The sequence below is a fragment of the Tupaia chinensis genome, unplaced genomic scaffold (genome assembly GCF_000334495.1).
Source record: "Tupaia chinensis unplaced genomic scaffold, TupChi_1.0 Scaffold000199_1, whole genome shotgun sequence".
In the NCBI taxonomy this organism is placed as follows: domain Eukaryota; kingdom Metazoa; phylum Chordata; class Mammalia; order Scandentia; family Tupaiidae; genus Tupaia; species Tupaia belangeri.
The window spans coordinates 599207-609058 of record NW_006159674.1 but is presented as its reverse complement, the minus strand read 5'-3'; the positions used below and the strand labels follow the sequence as shown (position 1 = coordinate 609058).

The following is a 9852-nucleotide window of genomic DNA, read 5'->3' as shown; positions in this document are numbered from 1 at the left end:
TCCCTCTTATGACTGCTTTTGTGTTGTCCCAAAGATTGGGAAACTCATGTCCTCATTGTCATTAGCTTCCATGAATCTTTTGATTTCAGACTTTATTTCATCAGTAGTTGTGGAGTCATTCAGTAGTAGGCTATTTAGTTTCCATGTATTTGAGTATTTTTGAGGATTTCTCTTGAAATTAAACTCCAGTTTAATTCCATCATGGTCGGAGAAGATGCTGCAAATACTTTCTATGCCTTTGAATCTGTAGAGGATTGCTTTGTGCCCTATGATGTGGTCAATCTTCGCAAAGGTTCCATGTGGGGGTGAGAAAAAAGTGTATCTCGTAGTTTTGGGATGGAAAATTCGATAGATGTCTGTTAAGTCCATTTCATTTATGGTATCATTCAGATCCTTTATCACTTTATCAATTTTTTGTCTAGATAATCTATCCCGAGGGGACAGTGCAGTGTTGAGGTCTCCAACAATTAGTGTATTACAGTCTATCTCCCCTTTTAGATCTAACAGTCTTTCCTTCACATATTTGGGTGCTCTTGTGTTAGGCGCATAAGAGTTATATCTTCTTGATCTATTGATCCTTTTACTACAATATAGTGCCTTTCTTTGTCTTTTCGAACAGTTTTTGTTTTAAAGCCTATTTTGTCTGAAATTAGCATTGCAACTGCAGCTCTTTTATGGTTCCCATCTGCATGGAAAACCTTTTACCAACCCTTCACTTTGAGTCTATGTATGTCTTTATTGATGAGGTGGGTTTCCTCTAGGCAACAGGTAGAGGGTCTTTGTTTTTTTATCCATTCAGCCAGTCTGTGTCTCTTGATTGGAGAATTTAAATCATTCACATTCAATGTTATTATTGATGTAACTGGATCTGTCCTGATGTTTAAGTTGGCCATTGTCACAGTAGACTTTTATTCTTTTGTTTCTGTCTGTTAGCTCTTTAGTTTTCCTGGAACAGTACTTTCTTCAGGGTTTCTTGAAGAGCTGGCCTGGTGCTGGCAAATTCTTTCAGGTCTGGTTTGTCTGAAAAGATTTTAATCTTTTTTTCCCATATGAAAGATAATCTTGCAGGATACAATAATCTTGGTTGAAATTGTTTCTCTCTTAGCACTTTCAGTGCATCTTCCCATTCTTTCCTTGCTTGCATTGTTTCTGTTGAGAGGTCTGGAGTTAGCCTGATGGGATGACCTTTGTATGTCACTTCTCGTTTCTCTCTTGCGAGTTCTTGTATCATGTCTTTATCTGTGGTCTTGGATAGTCTGGCTAAGATGTGCCTTGGGGAAGATCTTCTGGGGTTGATTCTAACTGGGATCCTTTGTATTTCTTTGGTCTTGATGCTAGCATGCCTCTCTAGACTTGGGAAATTTTCTTCCAGGATTTCATGGAATAGATTTTCCATACCGTTATTAGTTTTTTCACCTTCTGGGATGCCAATTATTCTGATATTTGGGGGTCTTATGGAATCTAGTATTTTCCATATATTATCCTTGTGTTTTTATTTTATTTTTTTTGTTATTTTCTCTATCTTTTTGGTGATTCTTTCTAGGTCAGAGGTTTTATCTTCTACATCAGAGATTCGATCTTCAGCATGATCTAGTCGACTTTTAATACTTTCAAGGGAGTTTTTGATTTCCTCTGTTCCAGACTTTATCTCTAATAGCTCCATCTGGTTCTTTCTCAGAGTGTCTATTTCTTCTTTCATATCTTGGAATGATTTTCTCATCTCTTGTAGTTGGTTGTCTCTTTTCTGTTTCAACTCGAAGAATTTGTTCACCATAAATGTTTGAAATTCTTTGTCTGAAATTTTGGGAACATCGTCCATTAGCATGGAAGATGGAGGGGAGTTACTCTGTACCTTTGATAGAGATATATTTCCTTGTTTATTCATACCTGAGACTCTTCTTCTACTTCTAGCCATTGGAAGATGTACTAACTTTTAAGTAACTCTTCAGAGAATGTTTCATTGGCTAGGACTGTGTTTCCCTTTTGTTGGAAATTGATGTCTGCCGAAGTCTCTGTTCTGTTGCTTTTAGTAATGTGATCTCAAAAAATATAGTATAGTCAGGTGTCTGAAGAGCAAGATCTCCTTTTTCACAGCTTGTTCCATATAAGGGAAGAACCAATATGACTTTATATGACTAGAAAATTTCTGATCTCTAATTCTAGACCTAGCTAGTACCTCTGTCAAGATGGAAGAAGAAGAGAAGACAACACAAGAGAAAAAGCGTTGTCTGTGGAGAGAGAAAGGGGCAGAAATTTACAATAGAATGGGGGACAGTAAAGAAGAAGAAAAAAAAATGGATATCCTTTCTACCTGTCTAGGGTCTGGGTGGATCCGGGACTGGGGGATCTGGATGGGACTTCATGGGGGCAGTGTGCCCCCTTGCTTGCCAGGTGCCTTCAGATGTCCTTTATAAAGTTTTATAACAAATAAAATTTTATAATGTTCACTCAATTGGAGAGTTCTAATATCAATAATTGAATGATGATATGGACTACCATTTACTTTCCCTAGGGTAAAATATTAATAATGCTTCCAAAGTGCTTATTATTTTATTTATAATAGTCACAGAAAACTGTCCAGTTTATCATTTTGAACTATTAAAAATATAGTGTATTTTTCCCTAGTAATTTATTTTCATTATAATAGCTTTAATACTTTCAAGGGAGTTTTTGATTTCCTCTGTTCCAGACTTTATCTCTAATAGCTCCATCTGGTTCTTTCTCAGAGTGTCTATTTCTTCTTTCATATCTTGGAATGATTTTCATATTTCTTTCATATCTTGTAGTAGATATTTCAAGTCTACTAAAATATTTATATATGCTAAATGAGGAAGGGGATTTAGATGAATTAATTTCTTCCCTGCTTATGGAAGAAACATACATTCATTGTATAAAATTTAAATAAATTAGAGTTAATAAAAAATAGGAATATACCTAATCCTATGGTTAGGGAACCAATTTTCCTATAACCATGGCTTCTCATGCCCTGGATAATTAAATGTAGAATATAGAAGGTTAAAACATTTAAATTACCTAACTTGTCCTTCATGTCATTGGATGAGGTCAAGAAAGAGTCAAGTCTAATATGATCAGAGAGCAAGGATTTCATGAAAGTTACAGGTGATTTCAAGATTTCAAATTTCCTGATCTACCTATGCCATCTCACTCTTCATCCCATTCCATGCTTAGTTCATCTTACTTATATGGTTATTGACAGGGTGCTGACAGTGACACTCTTCTCTGAGAGGTCTCTGATCCTTGCTTATACTAATGAGTCATTGTATCTTATGCCTTCAGCATCACCTATAAACCCTGAAGAACCTGACTAGGTCTCTAAAAGACTTCATACCAAACCCTAGAAATCATTCATTTACATACCACATATAGAAAAATCCAAGCTTTACTTTCCCCATTATCCTTAGCCTACTTATAAAGGTACTATAATTGATTACAAGCTCTTATTACATACTTTCTAATAAAGGAATTATAGTTAATTACCTGGCACAGAAAATAGTAAAGCATAGTTTTTATTTTACCTTGCTATTCAATGAATAGGGGAGGAAAAGTTAGGAAACTTATAGCCCCTTTAATTATATCCCTCATTGTATTTTATTGTTAGATCTCCACATGAATATTGATAGTACAATGAAATTTATGCCTTCATAATAAGTAGTGTTAATGCATTTTCTAACATCAATGATAAAATTTGTAAGAAATGTGGAAGTATGATTTATGCTTGAAATATCAGCCCATACACAATTAAAATATTACACAATAGTGTGAGATGGATACAAGTTTAAAATATATTAGAATGCCTTAGTATCAATCACCATGTGATTGTCAGGAAAGCATTGGAAATTAATCTTTCTGTGGCAGTGCTATAACCATGACAATTACCAGCTCCTAAACTTTTTATAACTCCACAATGTCTATCTAATCAAGGTTAACAACTCAAATTCTAAATTAAAGCTCAAATAACAGCTTCAATCAATCTCATCTCTCACTATTGATACAACATTGCTGTTAATCGATCAGAACTGTACTACTGGCTCATAGAAGTCTCTCAAGACCATATGTGGCACATAAAATCTCAGGAAATAAGTTGCAAAAATAAAATTAGCTTACGTATGTACTTTTAGGGATTTTTGTCACCAAGCTTAAGAACTATTGTATCTTGCAAAGCTTGGTCTCTAACTAGTTTGACATGCCATAATATGAAAATTTAATATAAAACATGACATGTAGGTCTATTATTTATGTGTCAGGCATCTCATTTCAGTTATAATACATTTTATCTTTTCTATTACTTTTGAAATTTAATGAAAAAATTTATTGAAGATATGAAAAACAATTCTGAAAAGAACAACTTCAGAAAACCATAGCTACACAATGCATTGTGTCTATCATGTTAAAAGGTGCATTAGACACAAATACAAAACCATGAAACAAGCCACCCTTCTTCAACAATTTGAGCAAATAATACCTAAGGAACAACATGGATGATTTGCAAAGGATGGATTCTTTACTTTAAGCACCATTAAAAAAAAAGAAGCACAAACGGATAAGTGTGTTTAGTTATATATACTGAATAGAACTCTTAGTACTAGGAATCAGCATTTTGTCATATAGCATTAACACATATTATAAAAGTGCATAATGTCAAAGGAATAGAGCCACCAGCATTCAAAATAGCTTTGTCAACTAGGCAGTGAAGCACTCTACAGCATGTCTCTGTTGTCTGTCATTGAATACACTGGTAGCAACTTTGAAGTGAAAAGAAAGAAAAGAAAAAAGCCAAACCCCTTTTATTTTCTGTTTACAATCAAACAGAAAACAAACATCAATTCTGTTGTACACTAACATCTGCAAAGTACATCATTTATACAAGAGAAGAACTAAGAACAAAATTGTGTTCAGAGAGATCCAAACATAGGTGAGTGAGTGCGCCTCTCACACAGCTTTCTGATGGTACTCGGGAAGAGTCACTTCATAAGCGCTGGCACTAAACAAAGTTGCAGAATTCTTTGCCAGGTACTTTAGGAAATCGTGAAGATAATTCAGTAATAAAGCAAGGCTCTTCTCAACAAGAGGCGCATAGGCCAGCATTGCACTAATCCATACAAATAATCTCAGTAGATGAGGTGCTCCATACACCAGGGACATGGCGCATCAGGGTGATCTGCGAAAATCTCAGCGTACTATGGTCTCTTAAACTTGTGTCGAGTAACTAAGTGTCCAACATGACGTTGAAGTATTCTTTTATCCCTGCCACAGCTTCATTAACAGCATATTCCTTCTTATCAGTGTTTCCTTGAGATTGCTTATAATTTGCATAATCCTCCAGAATAGAATCTACATTTTTCTTAGCAGGAAGTTAAAAGAGCTGTTTTTGCCTGGTAATTTAATCCCAGTCATCAATAAACCATGGTTTTAGCTCTTCTGGAATCTTTACTTTAAATTCAACTCTGTTCATGAATGTTTCCTCATTTTCAACAGTGTAACAGTAGGATCTACCCAGGCCCTTTTCTTCCAAGGAGGCTGAGGTGTCTCACTAGTAATGTCACCATCTCCATTCCTAGATGTTTTTTGGTCTTCATTGTTTTCATTTTAACATCTGTTGCAGACCAGATATCTTCTTTCCCTGTGTAGCTCCTCTCATCTTGCCCTCTCTACACTGCTCCTGATTGGCTTTTTGAAGTTCTCGCTGTTTCTGCAGATTGGTGTCCACCTATTTGAGTATTCTGTTCTTGGGAACCCATTCATCCCAATTTTTATTCCAACCACTGTAATGTATAAAATATTTAACTTGCTTATCCTTTAGGGAAACTTTTAGACACTTTGCTTCATAAAGAAGTCCATGAAAGCACAACACTCTCTCACCCTCCTGAAATTTAGGCTTCCAATCCTGTTTCAGTGCCATTTATAAGTGATTCACTGCTACCTCCTTCTCCCACCAACCCTGACTATCACTTGCTCCCTACTCTCTACTCCACCCAACTCCCCGTCAGATATGCGATCAGGCAACGCCAGCTCTGCATTCTGAGCCTGATTTTTCCTATCAATTTTTGACATGAATCCTGAACTTCAGCTGTGAAATAGTACTTTCAGAGACTTAAAACAAAGATTTTCTGCTGAGATTTATTCCTCACTTATTTCTAGTGGGTAGTGTTGCCTGTCTCTTTCTCTCCATTTCTCCCTGTGTTTCCCTGAGTTTTTAATTTTTGTTTTAATGTAAAGTATTCTCTGGGCTCTGGAGTCCCTTTATTGTGTTAATAGGTGCCTCTCCCTGTTCTGTTTAGGAAAAAAACGCAAACCCAGGCCCATCTCCACATGGATTCTGAACTTCAGGTGTGAAATATTGCTTTCGTGCGGTGTGCTTGTGTGCTGCGCAGTTTTCAATGTTTGCTTTTTAAAATTAAAACCTATAGTTTTTTATTATCCTTTTTTCTTTTTCTTTTATATTTTCTTTAATTCAGCGACATAGCCATTATGCTAACTGCTGGTCCCAATATTTTAATTTTTTTAAGGTACAATATTCTCTGGGCTTTTAAGCCCCTTTATTGTGTTAATAGGTGCCTCTCCCCTTCTGTTTAGGAAAGGTACAAACCCAAGCCTGTTTCCACATGGATCTTGATCTTCAGCTGTGAAGTGCACCACACAGTTTTCAATTTTTGCATCTTAATATTAAAATTTATAGTTTCTTTATCCTTTCTTTCTTCTTATTTTATATTTTCTTCTTTCCTTTTCTTTAATTCTTTTCTTCTTTTTATCTTTACTCATTGGCTTCTCAGCCTCTAGTCACTAAGTGTCTAGACAGGTCCAAGTGAACAGGATCTAAACATCTGAATACAGCTAGGGTCAGAATATTCCTCTATTACCACTGATTCTTTTTTTCTTTTTTTTTTGAGAGGTTTTTGATATAGGACACGTGCACTCGCCAGAGAGAGAGAGAAAGAGAGAGAGAGAGACAGAGACAGAGAGAGACAGAGAGACAGAAAGTGAGAAATCACCCCCCGGGAGGATGGCCACACCGCAATCCCTACTCCTCCTTTCTCCTCTCAGATCTTGGGCACGCACGCACATGTGGCTGGCGTGAGTTTAAGCCACTGGGTCTGGGACTTGAAATATAGTTGACTACATGGGAGTCCAGTGACATAGCCATTACATTAACTGCTGGTCCCTATTACCACTGATTCTGATGCACAAAGAGTGAGAATAGATGGAAGAGAGATTGTAGATCACTTCCTCCTGCATTCCTATGGACACTCAGACTGAACTTCAAGAATTAGAAGAAACACACTGTCCATCAGATGACTAGAAATCACTGCAGGGTCACAAGAAATATGGAAAAACAAGAAAATACCTCTCCTCCAAGGAAAAATAACTCCTCTTCATCTTCAGACAATATGATGTAATTCATGCAAATGTCTGATAAAGAATTTAGAATTTTGATGGTGACAAAGCTCACAGAGATCGAAGAGAAGAGAGACAATGAACTTTCGAAGAGGCAGGGGGAAGGAGCTGATGAGCTTCAGGAGGTGAGGAAATTTTGCAAGATCTAAAAGAGGAATTACACACTTAAAAAAAAAAAATGAAATGGACCTGTTAGAGATGAAGACTATAAGAAGTCAAAACCTCCCTTGAAAGTATTCAAAGCAGACAAGATCACACTGAGAATCAAATCACAGATGTAGAAGATAGAATTGCTGGCCTAGAAAAATCCACCACTGAGAAAATTGTCCAAAAACATGAGAATACTATACGAGAGATACTAGATACCATCAAACGTCCAAACATCTGGATAACTGATACCCCAGAAGAGGAAGAGACCCATAAGGGCATTGACAATTTATTCCATGAAAGCCTAAAAGAAAACTTTCCAAACCTACCGAAGCATTCAAAGATCCAGTCCATTTAAAACTTTTACTAATAGGAGATAATAGTATCTTGCAATCTTGTAAATCTTGCAACTTAGGACCAGCAGAGAGTGTAGTGGTTATGTTGCTGGACTCACACATGGTCAACCACGGTTTGAATCCCGGACCTGGTGGTGGCTTGTTTTCTCACTCTCTCTCTCTCTCTCTCTCTCTTTTTCCCTCTTTGGTCAAATTAAAATATAAGTACGTAAGTAAATAAAATAAAATAAAGTTAAATAAAATAATTCTTAAAAAAAAAAAAAAAAGATCCAGTCCCAAGAAATACAAAGGACCTCCAATAGAATCAACCCAAGAAGATATTCTCCAAGACACGTTATAGCCAGATTGAGCAAAACCACAGACAAAGACAAGATTGGCAAGAGAGAAACGGCAAGTTACCTACAAAGGATATCCCATCAGGCTGACAGCAATTGGAAACAATGCGAGTGAGAAAAGATTGGGAAAATACATTCAAAGTTATATGCAATCCAATGTAATATAAACAAGATTATGATGATTAAAAAAAAGTGTTAAGGGAAAAGCAATTGCAACCACAGATACTATACCCAGCAAGATTATCCTTCATATGGGAAGAAAAGACAAGAACATTCTCAGATAAACAAAACCTGAAGGAATTTACCAACACCAGACCACATCTCCAAGAAATTCTGCAAGGATGCTATACCAGGAAAATTAAATATAGTCACACAGAAATAAGACTTCAAAAACTAAGAAAATGTCCAACTTAATCGTGTGGACAAGTCTGGAGTTGAATATTATATCCCAGAATTTAATTGGGAAAATTGAATCACAACAAAAGATAAAGTACAAGAGACTAAACTGGTGAAATAGAATTTTATGACTTTTGGCTAAATCACTGTTGATTTTTTTTTTATAGGCTTTGTTTTCCGATTTTTAGAATGTTTGTCTTGTCTTGAGCCACTAATAGTTTTATGTACCCACTATTTAAAAGAATCCCAGCCTGTTTCCTGGCTTTAAGTTTTAAGCATATTTCCTTAGCATTTCTTTGATTTATTAAAGTTAAATCTGCTTTTCTTGAAAATAAAAAGTATAGCTAAAATACATAATTAATGACTGTAGTATACTGTATAGCATCAGCTAGGTGCTACCTTTACAGTGTATTCATTCTACTCAGTTCCATGCCTTAAGTAAGACATGTTGGACTTGTCATTTATTTAAACGTCCATGAATTTATTTAAACATTTCGAAGACACTTAAAGCTTAGGATAAGACTAAAGTCATGGGCTCCCAGGCCTCTAGGATGCTCCAGTCCCCCCAAAACAGTATTCCTATATCCATGTGAATAGTGGCACTATCCATTCAGAAAACTGGGAATTAATCTTTGCTTCTTGTCTCCTTTTCCACAAGCTTCCCTTATTTCCTAAGCATGTTGAGGTTTCTTTCATTTCTCTTTATGTCACTACTACCACCTTATTCGGGCCCCTTCATGTCTCATCTCTCAACTTGATGCCAGTTTTCTGACAGGACTCTGCTGTTTGTTTTGTTTTGTTAAATGTTTATCCATTTCTTGCACTAAAGAGACACAGACAAAGTGAGATACAGAGAAAGGGAAATAGAGGAGAGAAAGACAAGCACTCTCACAGAGTTTTATGCCACGGTTCTCTACACAGCCTACCCAGTCAGCCAGGATCATGGACACGTGGTGTGTATGGTCAACCTGGGAAACAAACCACCATCTTCCTTGTGGGACTAGCATGTAAAGTGGCATGTACTAGGCCTGTTTTTGTTTTCTCTTTGTGTCTTATCTTAGCAAAATGGATCTTTTTAATAAAATGCCAATAAAATAATTTCACTGCCTTGCTTAAAAATGTATTTTATGGCTTCTTATCTGCTAAGGTTTTAATGCGTATTCCAAAACATAGCTTATAAATTAGCTCTTAATCTAGTTCCTAAT

General features: G+C 36.1%; 1 pseudogene; it reads right to left on the bottom strand.

Annotated features, from left to right (window-relative positions):
- Window positions 1–4950: 4950 nt before the first annotated feature.
- Window positions 4951–5759, bottom strand: LOC102482916 (mortality factor 4-like protein 1; annotated as a pseudogene).
- Between the last annotated feature and the right edge of the window lie 4093 nt (window positions 5760–9852).